The sequence below is a fragment of the Protopterus annectens genome, chromosome 12.part0 (assembly GCF_019279795.1).
Source record: "Protopterus annectens isolate FY-2018-M chromosome 12.part0, PAN1.0, whole genome shotgun sequence".
Classification (NCBI taxonomy): Eukaryota; Metazoa; Chordata; order Ceratodontiformes; family Protopteridae; genus Protopterus; species Protopterus annectens.
In genome coordinates, this window is record NC_056746.1 from 138411496 (window position 1) to 138424003 (window position 12508).

The following is a 12508-nucleotide window of genomic DNA, read 5'->3' on the forward strand; positions in this document are numbered from 1 at the left end:
AATAAAGAAATTAAGATATTTCATCAGACAAGGGTTGTGCACAATTGCGATAGTAAGATCTTGCAGTCTGACACCCTTACTATATGTCCTTTCTCCTTTAACCTGATAAACCTAAGTTAGATGTCAGCCTATAGCTAGGCCATATTAAAATTTTAGACCACATTTTCTACCACCTTTTCACATCCTGAATGGAAGACAAGTTAGAAGATGTTCCATGAGTCAGTATTGTGCCTTGCTTGTACGTTAATGGTATGCCTGTGCCAGGGAACATATGGAGAACATATAGGTAGTAGGAAGGACGTATGGAGTTTGTATGGAGAACATATAGGTAGTAGGAAGGACGTATGGAGTTTGGATATCACTATTTAATGTATTCATTCCATTTAATGTTTTCACCTTATCATATTTTTGAACCAAAAATAAAACTATATTGAGCATATTGATAATCAACAATACATCCCTAGCATCAACAATTCCACTGAAAATTATCACTCCTTTACCAGTAATAATACACAACTCCATAACGAAGAGATCCAATTCCAGCTTCAGGAGCAGTTTCTGCATTATAAACTAACCAATTTGCACTCTTACATTTTTGTCCTGAGCCAGTATTTCTGCTTTGCCTTCTCCCACTCCATGCCTTGCTGACCTCCTTTTGTGGGTGCTACTTAGCTTACCCAACTTTTCCATTCAACTGCATTTTCTTTATGCTCTCCTTTGTAAGATCCCCCTCCTTTTTCATTGTTTGAGTCATCATTCATAGCTATTTCCTACCACTGGAAGATCACTCTCTGGTGAGCACTGTTCTAGCCACAGCCAGTAATATAAAACCCGATATCCTCTCATTCTATGTTATCTTTATGTAGTGGTCCACCCCAACAGCAGTAACATTTTTGATAGATGCACCTGGAGATTTAAAACTCCTGTTAAGGTTTTCTGACTTTTACCTCAGCATTCCATTTACCTCACATCCCTAAAACCCATGCTCCCATGTGCTTTTCTTTTCTTCTTCACATCTTCAGTACTCTTCTTGCTATTGGGAATATGCTGTAATTTTGCTGGTGTATAACAGCACCTTAGCAGGTATTTCTAGAATAACTTTCTAAATCTGCCTTTTGATGCATAGCTTATCAACTGACATTCCCTACCAGAGGCCCTGCACTATTTCCATTCTATGATGCACCAAGAAGTTGTTAATTTCACTAATGTATATTTTCTAATCTCTACCCCGTATTTTCTTCACTCAGTAAGTTTTAGTACTCAGATATCTGCCTTGTGATAAAAATCAGGGAAAATATTCATTATTTGTTGTTTGAATTAACCCTTTATAGTCTATTTCCCAAGCCACTTTAAGGCTGAAATTCACCTGTCATCTGCATCTACTCCAGCTGTCTCTCTCATTTTCTTTACTTGCTTCCAAAGTATAACTCCTACAAAACTCTTTCTCTCTCTCTCTCTCTCTCTCTCTCCATCTCTTGAGGTCTTCCTCCTTCCTTGTCTGTCTTGTGAAAGGTCTACTGGCGCTGAAACATTTTTTTTCTTTCTTTATTTGTTTCAATATGAAGAACACACAACACAGATAACTATGTGGTTGGATATATCCCCTTTACTTACCCTCACATCCCTTCACTTTTCTGGTCCCCTTGCCTTCCAATAGATGTTTTGATAATTTTCTTCCACTCAGCATCCCACCCTTCTCTTTGTAATTATTCCATAATCTTGAAATGTACTTTGAGAAAAATAATTTTTAAGAGTCTGACACCCAACCCTTTCTGGTATTCCATTAATATTAAACTATTCCACAAAGCCAATGATTTTCAATGCAACAAGTCAACAGTGTTGCCAATACATGGAAAAAGTGGTGCAAAACTGCATATATAAATGAGCATGCAGTATCGTGTCTTCAAAATTAGTTAATTAACATTTTAAACACAAAGAAACAGCAAACGAGAAGTAGTTCCAAAATTTACTAAAATACACGAACACATACAAGGCTTTAAGCGCTTTTCGTTTGCACTGAAGCAAACTTCTTCAGAAGACCTTGCAAATAAAACCGCCACAATTTAAAATATATCACTGCTTACATCACAAGTATAATTGCTGTACAGGAAAACAGCTTAAAGTTGTAAAACCATATAAACCTGAACTCACTACAATAATACTAATTTACACAATTGTAACATTTCATGTTCTATCTTGTCATAAAACCTCTCGAAAAGGCAGGATACATAAAAGTGGTAGTAAAAATTAAAAAGTGTGATAAGTATAACACACTAGTTGAATCACCTATTCTTAAGCAATAATAAAGAGATACAATACTATAATAACGTCAAATAAGTGAAAATCCCACATAACAAATCCTTTTAAAAACATGGCCCAAACCATAATATCTTGTAGCATGGAACATACTATCTACCAAGACTTATTTTTCAAAATACAACTGATAGAACACAGATCATTCAAGCCAGAGGTTTGCATGCATCAAGTCTGATTTGCCATGCCAATCCTTTTAGAAGAATTGGAATTGGCATGGCAAATCAGACTTGATGCATGCAAACCTCCTGGCTTGAATGATCTGTGTTCTATCAGTTGTATTTTGAAAAATAAAAGTCTTGGTAGATAGTATGTTCCATGCTACAAGATATTATGATTTGGGCCATGTTTTTAAAAGGATTTGTTATGTGGGATTTTCACTTATTTGACGTTATTACAGTATTGTATCTCTTTATTATTGCTTAAGAATAGGTGATTCAACTAGTGTGTTATACTTATCACACTTTTTAATTTTTACTACCACTTTTATGTATCCTGCCTTTTCGAGAGGTTTTATGACAAGATAGAACATGAAAGGTTACAATTGTGTAAATTGGTATTATTGTAGTGAGTTCAGGTTTATATGGTTTTACAACTTTAAGCTGTTTTCCTGTACAGCAATTATACTTGTGATGTAAGCAGTGATGTATTTTAAATTGTGGCGGTTTTATTTGCAAGGTCTTCTGAAGAAGTTTGCTTCAGTGCAAACGAAAAGCGCTTAAAGCCTTGTATGTGTTTGTGTATTTGAGTAAATTTTGGAACTACTTCCCGTTTGCTGTTTCTTTGTGTTTACTCGTGTTCCAGTTATTAATAAAGACTTTTGGAGACAATATCATGCTGTGTGTTGGTTTATAATTGGCGATAGAACTAGAAAGTGCTTGAAAGCCATACAAATAATGCAGTAACACAAATAAATGAACTACTTTAACCCAGTGATATGTCTAAATTTAACATCTTCCAAGTTTTCATTTTGTCCTTTGTTTTCCATGTTATTTGCCTGTATGATCTATGTACCAATTCTTCATAAGTATACCCAAACCAGACTCCTAAGTATTTACTTGTACCTTCAGCAGATATGACAATGCTACTTGTTTAGCCATCATAGGAGACTTATTTACTAAGATTGGTGTTAATTTCTCTACATTTACTTTTTTACCTGTAATCCATCCAAATTCTTACAATATTTCAATAAACTGTCTAAATTGTGGTTACCTTTAGATAAAAAATATAAAGCTATCATTGTCATCTGCGGCCATCTTTTAATAAAGGCCCACAATTACATAACCAAAATTATACACTTTAATTTCCTGACCATCAATTACAATGAGATTATTGCTAGGAATAAACGGCACCTTATCTTCTCCCCTCAGCAAAACAAATGGAAGTGGCAGTCCAAATTGTGTCTTCTTCTTAGCTGTGTATCCTTTATAAATTGTAAAGAACAAACTGACAAAGGCATTTTGTATCTCAAATCTAAAGAATACTTTCCCCAGTAAACACACTCCACCCTATCAATGTCCTTGACAAGATCTTTAGCATCCAAACTGCTGATTGTTACTTAGTGGTCATTCATTTTCACATTGTCCAGCACCAAAGCCACTCTCTGTATATTGTCAAACATTTGCTGTCACCTACAAACCCTGTCTGATCTTTATATATAGCTCAAGAAGAAAATGTATTAATTGTCTAGCTACACAGACTTAAGCAACTTGTTGTCATAGTTCTGAAAAGAGTTGAGCCAGTAGGAGAGCAACAGCTGTGCATCTTGTCCCTTCAATATTGCCCCAATTATGACTTTCTTATATTACTTCAATATGACCTCTATTCTCAAGACCTCATTAAATACCCTCACTAAAACTGAGTACAATAAGTCTCCCCACAATCCAAACATATAGTAGAATTCCATTTATTTCAGGGTGCTTGCCATTGACCTACAATTTGATAACTTCCTGCATTTCCAAAATATTAATTTAGAATATCAGACTAAGAGCCCAAGCTTCTGATATTCAAGGTAGGTTGACCCTTCTATCTCTCTTTCCATTGAGTGTAAATTGTTATAAAAAAGTACATTTTTTTCCATTATCTCTGCCTGATTCATAATCTTACATCCATGTACACTAGACCAGAGCATTGAAACTATGTGGGTATCCCTTGGCTGCCTGAATCATAACACCTATTTTCTATGGTATCCTGGGGAGTCCTGGAAAAATATCCTCAGTCCTAGTCTCTGAAACTCTAGATTCTTACCCAGTAATCCCCTAGTAGTCCCTTAACTTTTGCTATTCCTTCTTCTTGTTTCTCTTTCTTCCACATCCATTTCTAATGTTGCTAGCAATCTTTTAAGTCTATTTTTTTTCCTTATAGGATTACTATATCCCTTTTGAGGGAGTCCACACCTTCACCAGAGAAGAGCTGTAGCTATGGATTCATCTTGTGTCCATATTTTTTCCAATTTGTATTGGCACAACAGGAGAAGAATTTTATTTTTAATAGTAATTTTACTACATTTTGGAATCTCCACACTATTGCTGGGATGAATCAAATGAACAATATATAGAATTTTTAGAATGCAACAATAACTTTTTCCAGGTTATTTGTGAGTTCTGCTCAATTGATGAAGTTATGTAAGTTGAATATTGAAATCACAAAACATTGTATAGGTTCATACACACACACACACACACACACACACACACACACACACACATAAAGCTTTATATCAAATATTTTTGGGAAACTAATATATTGTAATACTTTAATATATTTTAAAAGTTGCCACTCCCAAGCCAGAAGAGGACTTAGGTAAAGGGCCAGCTGGTCTGATTAGTCTAAATAGTGTCTGATGATGGAATACTTAATAATGAATTAAAAGGAATGCTTATTGGGATAGGATACCCAGACGGGTTATTTGAACAGTTAATTAATGAAGTTCATAAAAAAGACAAGAAGGAATATTCTGCCCTTTATTAGGGGGCGGGGGTAAATGATGACAATATGTGTCATAGGGTGGGCAATTCCTATACACAGGTAATGGCTATTAAATATAGTGTTTATACAAAATATATCAGGGATGGTATGTATAGGAACTGGAATATATTTAGCTGCAACAGTGAAATTCTTAGTGTGGTTGGCAATTATACCAAATTTGTCCATAAGAGATGTTATAATTTCAGGAATTATATGGAAAGAGATAGGGGTCCTGTTTGTAATAAGCCACAGAAAGGGAGTTTTAAATGTGGAAGGTGCAAACAATGTGCCCACATTCTTCAGGGGAATTGATTTTTATATATGCCTATGGTTGCTATAGTGCCAAAGGTTTCTTAAGTTGTAACACTAAAGGTATTATTTATTTATATTGCGATGTGTCAGTGCTGTTATGCATTTTATGTTAGGAAAATGACGAGACATTTTAGACAGCGGATTTATCAGCACGTTCGTGATATACAAAGTATGAACGTGTTATTTAAACATATTCATTTCTCTAGTCACAATTTTCTATTTTTTTTGTGTCAGATATAGTGGAGAAGAATTTAAAGGGAGGTATGTGGGGAGAATTATTGAAGCCTGGGAATTGCAATGGCTTTGAATGACAATAAATTCTAAGGCCTTAATGAACATGTTTCAACTGCTTGTATTTTAAAACATGAAAAGAATCAAAGTGTAAATGGAATGAGACAATTATTGTTAATATCCAATGTGTTTTGTTACTGCTTTCAGTATAGTGTCAGGAAGTGATGTAATGTTCTGTGGGGACAAACGCACTTAACGAGGGAATAAAGTGTGTTGTGCTTTACTCCTGCTGGCACTTTATTTTGGGTTTAGTGGTTATTAGTTAAATGGCATATTGTGTTTCTAGTTATTAATAATTATATTCAGTGAATTATTAGATTACATTTTATTCAAGAAAAGAAAGAATAGCAGCATTTGGGGGGGGGGGCACATAACCTCCTAGAATGAAACATTTGTTTTATCAAAAACATAGACACTAAAAGAAAGAAGTATATGTTTCATGAGAAAAACGCAGAAGTAATTAGCTATAGATGGAAAAAGAAGAGCAGGTGTATGAGGGAAAAGATGTAGTGTGAGTGTAGGCTTTGGTGAGAAAAAGGAATCGCAGTCTAAAATAACATCTGGAAAGGGCAGATGAGCATGGAAGTTCAGCTGTAAAAATTGATAGTTCAGGCTGTATGAAACTGTGGTGGGATGGAAGGGGAAATGGTAGAGGTGAGAGGAAATATTATGGGAAAACCAATATAACAGGATAATTCTAAAAGTATAACAAGTCCTGCTTGGTTAGGAATGCTGACAGAGTGAGACTGCAATGAAAAAATGTAAGTAGGCTGTGGTAAAAAAAGGAAAAATATTAAGTATTAAAAACGGTAAGAAACAGTGGCAAAGACTGCCAGTTAAAATTACATTACAGACGTGAAACAAGTATAAAGATATAAGGAAGGAACAAAACATAAGTGTATTACCTGTGAGGAACCTCAAGATATAGAAGAAAAAATATAGAGAGAATGGTGCGATACCAGGATAATCACATGCTGATTGTATCATTTAGTGAGGCCTTTAAAAAAAGCAAAGTCACTGGCAGTGGGTGAGTTGGCAGCAGTTTCCTTATACTTACCGGAATGGGGACCTTGCACCCCATTTTTTTTATAATATCCACCAAGATCACATTGCATCCAGTGATTAAACAGGAATCTTGAAGCCAATGTTACATTTTAAATATTCAAACCTAGAGGAAGCAGTATAAACCAAAGAAGAGAAGGATTCAAATGTTTTATTAAAAGGACTGGAAGTAAGCTCAGATATCTAGCTGACTAATTAGAGGCTGGGGGGTATGATCAGAATGAATGAAGAAGAAGCTACAAACAGACAAACAATGGTTCAATAAGAAAAGCATGCTTACCTAATAAGACAAAAAGAGAGGGTATAAAATATTCTGTGGTATAGAAATCAGACCATATTAAGCAGCAAAATACATTTCTGAAATGTGCTTTAATCATAAACAATAATAATTTACAAACTAAGTTGTAGCACATAGAATGTAAAATTATGCAAATATATGTTGTCTGTCAGGAGTTAAGTAGCTGTTTTATGCATCAAAGAACAGGGCATTTAAAATGTCAATATCTAAATCATTGGCAACGAAACATAATGGGTGTAACAGCCTAGATATAATCCTAGAGGAGGAAGCACTTTCCGCGCAGTATCACATCACTGCATATCTCATAGTTGTCTGTGCTTTTGTGGAGCGTCATGTTTTTGACCCATCCCTAGTATTTTTTCTGATAAATTAATGAGGATTCCAGTCACTCAGTAATTCCACACATTAAAGCCTTATATTTCTCATTGTTCAGAAAATACATGTTGATTGAAAGTCTGTTCTAATACCTTCTTAAGTTAATTAGTGTAATATTTAAGTATAGTCTCTTATTTTGAGGGCTATGTCGCCCAATTGCTTTTTGACTTCTTTGTCTAGAATTTGTGAGCAAAGAAGTCTGTGATGTACAGGCCCCAGCAGTAAGAATCTGTAGCAATAGTAGCATTAGTAGTAACCTGTAGTATTATTAGCAAGGCGTAAAATGATAATAACTCCTAGACAGCAGCAAATAGAGAGTTAAACATCATAAGTGTAAAATAATTTGAAGAGACAGTGCATACTTAAAAAAAAACATTAGGTGAAATGGAGATTGTACTAAACGTCAAGGGATATACATAAAGGCTAACACTACCCAGCAACTGATAAAACATATGATGTCTACCATTATTAGTAGTACAGAATGAATGCATTTGTATCATTATAACTATATATTTTTAATCTGTTATACCTAACAATGACTTGATGGATGCTGTCTTACTTGCCTGATTTGGTTTCTCTTCATTGCCATCTTCTTCCCATAATGCTCTTTCCATTCCTATTATATGAAATATCAAGCTATATGAGTCACCAACACAGCACTGTGCAAATTATTTCTTTTGCTGAAAGTCTCAAATATCTTTAGAAGCTTTCAGTTTAATGTTTTCAGTCCCTCCCTTTGACTTTTAACAATGGCAACCCTCTAAACCAACCTTTGCAGCTGTTTTAATGTTCTGTTAGAAATACTTGCCGTATGAATTAATTCTGCCCCTACACAGCTGGCCATCAGCTGACACCAGCTCTTGTCCTCATTAAGTGGGTGTACAGGCCTGCCTTAGATTCCCCTGCTCTCAGCCTGACCCACATTTGTGGTTGGGGGAGACTGAGGATGTGGGGTCAGCAGCATTTTGCAGCTGGAGAGAGTACTTTAACTTTCATCACTTTGCAGCAGCCTTGCCAGCTCCGCAATTGCTACCTTCACAAGGTTCATGGGTACTTCCATGCACAGGCAACCTCTCAACTAAGACGTCTACCCACATGCATCATAGAGTTTGCAATTGTCTTAATACTGCTTTTGTAAAAAGCTTAGGCTAACCCCTCCCAATGGGTGAGACAATGTCGGCCACTCACTCCCATCCTGCTATGTGCATCCCCTGCAGGCCAGATGATTTACTTTTATTAAAAAACTATCTTTCAAACTAAGTTGTTGACTTACAACTTAATGTTTCTACTAACTGTGACTAAAACAATTAAAACTGATCTAAAGGAATTCACAGAAAATCTCTTCTTCGTTTTAAAATTACATTATTAGATTGTTTTAAGGTTGCACATTTCTTTCCTGTATTTACCTGTATCCCTGTCTTACATACTAACATCCTCAAAGTCTTGATAAGGTAACAAATGCTGCAACCATTGACAGAGTGAAATTATGCAAGAGTTCAGAATGGTGTGCAAAGAGACTACAGAGTTGGTTACTGACAGAAAATCTATACTTAGATCACTGTTTCATTACATGTGTCTGTCTGAGATGCATTAAAGAGAGTAAATGCCCTTTGTGAGGAGAAAGATTTGCCATTTTCGTGGATCTGTTCTCTAAAACACTATCATTAAAATAAAGCAGTCAGTTAACATTTATGCTGTATAATGGAAGTACTTAGGAATAATTTTAATTGATAACCAGGAAGGTAAGTGTTTTTTAGAGAATAAAAAACACAGCATAGTGAAAAGTGGGAAGTAACAAGGGGAGCCAGAACTAAGAAGGAACCAGTTAGGGGTTTGCCACAGTGGATCACCTGTCCGCTCATGATTGGCAGTAGAGTTTTACAGTGTCAAGTTGCCAGCCCAGCTCCCAACCTTCCACGGAAGGCACACACATGCACGCACTCACACCTAGAGCCAACTTAGAGTGTCCAATCCACCTACAGCATGTCTTTAGGATGTGGGAGGAAACCGGAGCACTCGGAGGAAACACACGCGACCACAGGGAGGACATGCAGACTCCACACAGAAGGCACCCCAGCTGAGGATCGAACCAAAGAACCTCTTGCTGTGAGGTGACAATGCTAACTGCTGCACCACCGTGGCCGCTCATTAACTGGCAATGGTATAAAAAGGCCATATTTAAAACAAAAGATGCGTTAAACATTTGTAATAAGCAGTAGGTAATCATACAATGATTTAATTGAATGGCCGAGGTAGATGACTGGTGAAGAATTCTATACCTGACATGAAAAAGAATGACAAGATCATTAGCCCAGCTTCTAGAAGCTTCCTTCAATGTGTACCTTTCCAGGGACTGGTGTTCCTGCTGCTGTTGTTAAGAGCTGTTGAGTCAATGCTACCTCATGGCAACAACAGGATAATTTACTTATTTATTTATTTGTTCTAAGCTGTATTCTAACTTCATTCAAATGACTGATCACGGATAAAGGGGACATTCTTAGCTGCAATTATTCTCTCAAGCCATCACATTATTGGTTTTCATCTTTTATATTGGCCTTGGACTTAGCAAAGTATAATGCTTTTTTAATAATGCTTTTTATTTGAGCTTCCAATGAAAACTTAGGTTTGTCTCTTTCATTAACAACTGATGTTTTTCTCACCAGACTATCCATGTATTCAGATATTCATATTCATGTATGCACCATATTCTATGTCAATACCATATTTCAAAGATATCAGTTTTATTCCCATTTTGTTTCTTCACCTTCCATCTTTCCTATTCATATTATGGTACTGGAATACCATAGCTGAACAAGTCGGCATTATCTATGCGTAATTACATAACTATAACTGAAAATATTATCTTTCATAGCTATTGTGTCAAGAGAGATTCATTGATGGATTTCTTGACTGCTTGTCATTTTATTATTGATTATTGATCCAGACAGGATGAGATTGTCTACTGTTTGTATTTCATAGGTTCATAGGTTCATAGGGAGGTACTAGGCTATCTGCCCAAGGGTATTTATAAGCCTAGCCAGAGTGTGTCGGCTTTCGCCACCCCATTGATTAATTAACTGATCCTCTGTCAAGAAGAGCCAATGAAGTGATCCCAGGGGTGTATTTTCTGTTACCCATCCACTCATCAAGGTTCCTCTTGAAGAGTGTTAGTGAGAGGCTCTGCCTGATGTAATTTGGAATTTTGTTCTAAAGCATGGGGAGTCTCTGTGACAGGAATCTATCCCTCCAGCATGTTCTATTTATTATTGTGGCGAGGTTTAGCTCACTAGTGTGCGTGGCTCATAGTGACTTGGATTTCTTTAGGTGGAGCATGTCCATCAATTCTGAGTTGGACATGGCTTTGTAAGTCAGGCAGAGATCACCTCTGAGTAAGCGATATGCCACTGAGTACAGCCGAAGTTTTTTCAGTCAGGCTGCATAGGACATATGTTTGAGGCCAGTAATCCTCTTGGTGAGGTACTTTTGTGGTATTTTCAGCCGTTGGAAGTGTCTTGTGAGGTACATCCCAAATGGGGCATTGTGCTCTATGATCGGTCGAATGAGTGACGAGTAGAGGGGCACTATAACCTCTTTATTTCTAGATGCGAACCCTTTAGTAATTAGATGGGCCACATAAAAGGATTTCCTAACTACTTTGGCAATATGATTGTCAAAGGAGAGATTACTATCTACCTGGGTCCCCAGATCTCTTATTACCTCTTCTGTATTAAGGGGGCTGCCACCTATGTGGTAATTCTTGGGTGTTTTGTTTTTCCCAAACGGGATGACTAGGCATTTTTTGGCATTTAGCTTGAGGCCATGTCTTTGACACCAGATGTCCATCTCAGTAAGGCCCTTTTGGAGGATGTCCATGTCAGACGGAGAGTCAATTATGTCTCCCAGTTTGCAGTCATTAGCGAACGTGGTTAGCCATAGTCCTCCTGTGTTTGCCTGCACTTCTGAGAAGTATATGCTGAACAGTAGGGGTCCCAGGACCGAGCCTTGCGGGACACCAATTGTGACTGGTTTAGAGTTGGACCTGGAGCCCGCTATTCTTACCGTGTGAGTTCTGTCTGTAAGCCAGTTGGCAACCCATCTCATGATGTAGGGGTTTATGCTCAGGCTGGTGAGGTTTTCTGTAATACCCGAGTGGGGAATGGTGTCAAAAGCCTTGGTGAGGTCAAGGTAGGCTGTGTGAACCACCTTTCCCTCATCTATGGCCTTGGTGACTGTCTCGAAGAAGTCAACCAGGTTTAGTAGGCATGATCTGCCCTTAACAAAGTCAAACTGGGTCGGGTCAAGTGTTTGGAGGTTCTTAATGTCTTTGTTAATAAGTTCCATGATGATGCGCTCCATAGCTTTGCAGACCAGGCTAGTCAGGCTTATGGGGTGATAGTTACCAGGGTCAGTTGTGGCCCCTCCTTTGTGGACAGGAATAACCATTGCTGTGCGCCATTCTATGGGCACATAGCCTGTGGAGAGGCTGAGGTTGAACAGCGTGTTTAGGTGGGGGGGATTAGTTTGTTCTGTGGTTTGTGCAAGACACAGCCTGGGACATCATCTGGTCCCATTGACAATGTGTTTTTGGCTTTTGAAAGGGCTGTTTTCACCTGTGCGTCTGTGATTTTTGGGACACTACACTTTTCTGGTATTGTTGTGGGCCCTTTTGGAGGTGAGAGGGGGGGTGAAGTTTGCACTGAATCTATCTGCCAGGATGTTGGCAATATCAGTGGTTCAGTATATGTTGTGCTATTTTGCACTAGTTCAGTGCATATCTGCGAGTTGCCACTTAGATTCTTAACATAGCTAAAGAAGGCTTTGCGGTTATCTTTCGAATACCTGGCTATTTTTCTTTCGAAGTTAGCCTTGGATGATTTCATGAGGGACCTT

At 37.4% G+C, this 12508-nt stretch overlaps 1 protein-coding gene across 1 annotated transcript in view; it reads left to right on the forward strand.

Annotated features, from left to right (window-relative positions):
- The window catches only part of LOC122816398 (multidrug resistance-associated protein 1-like), a 786965-nt gene that overhangs the window by 136333 nt on the left and 638124 nt on the right, over positions 1–12508 (forward strand). The gene's annotated exons all lie outside the window — the stretch shown is intronic.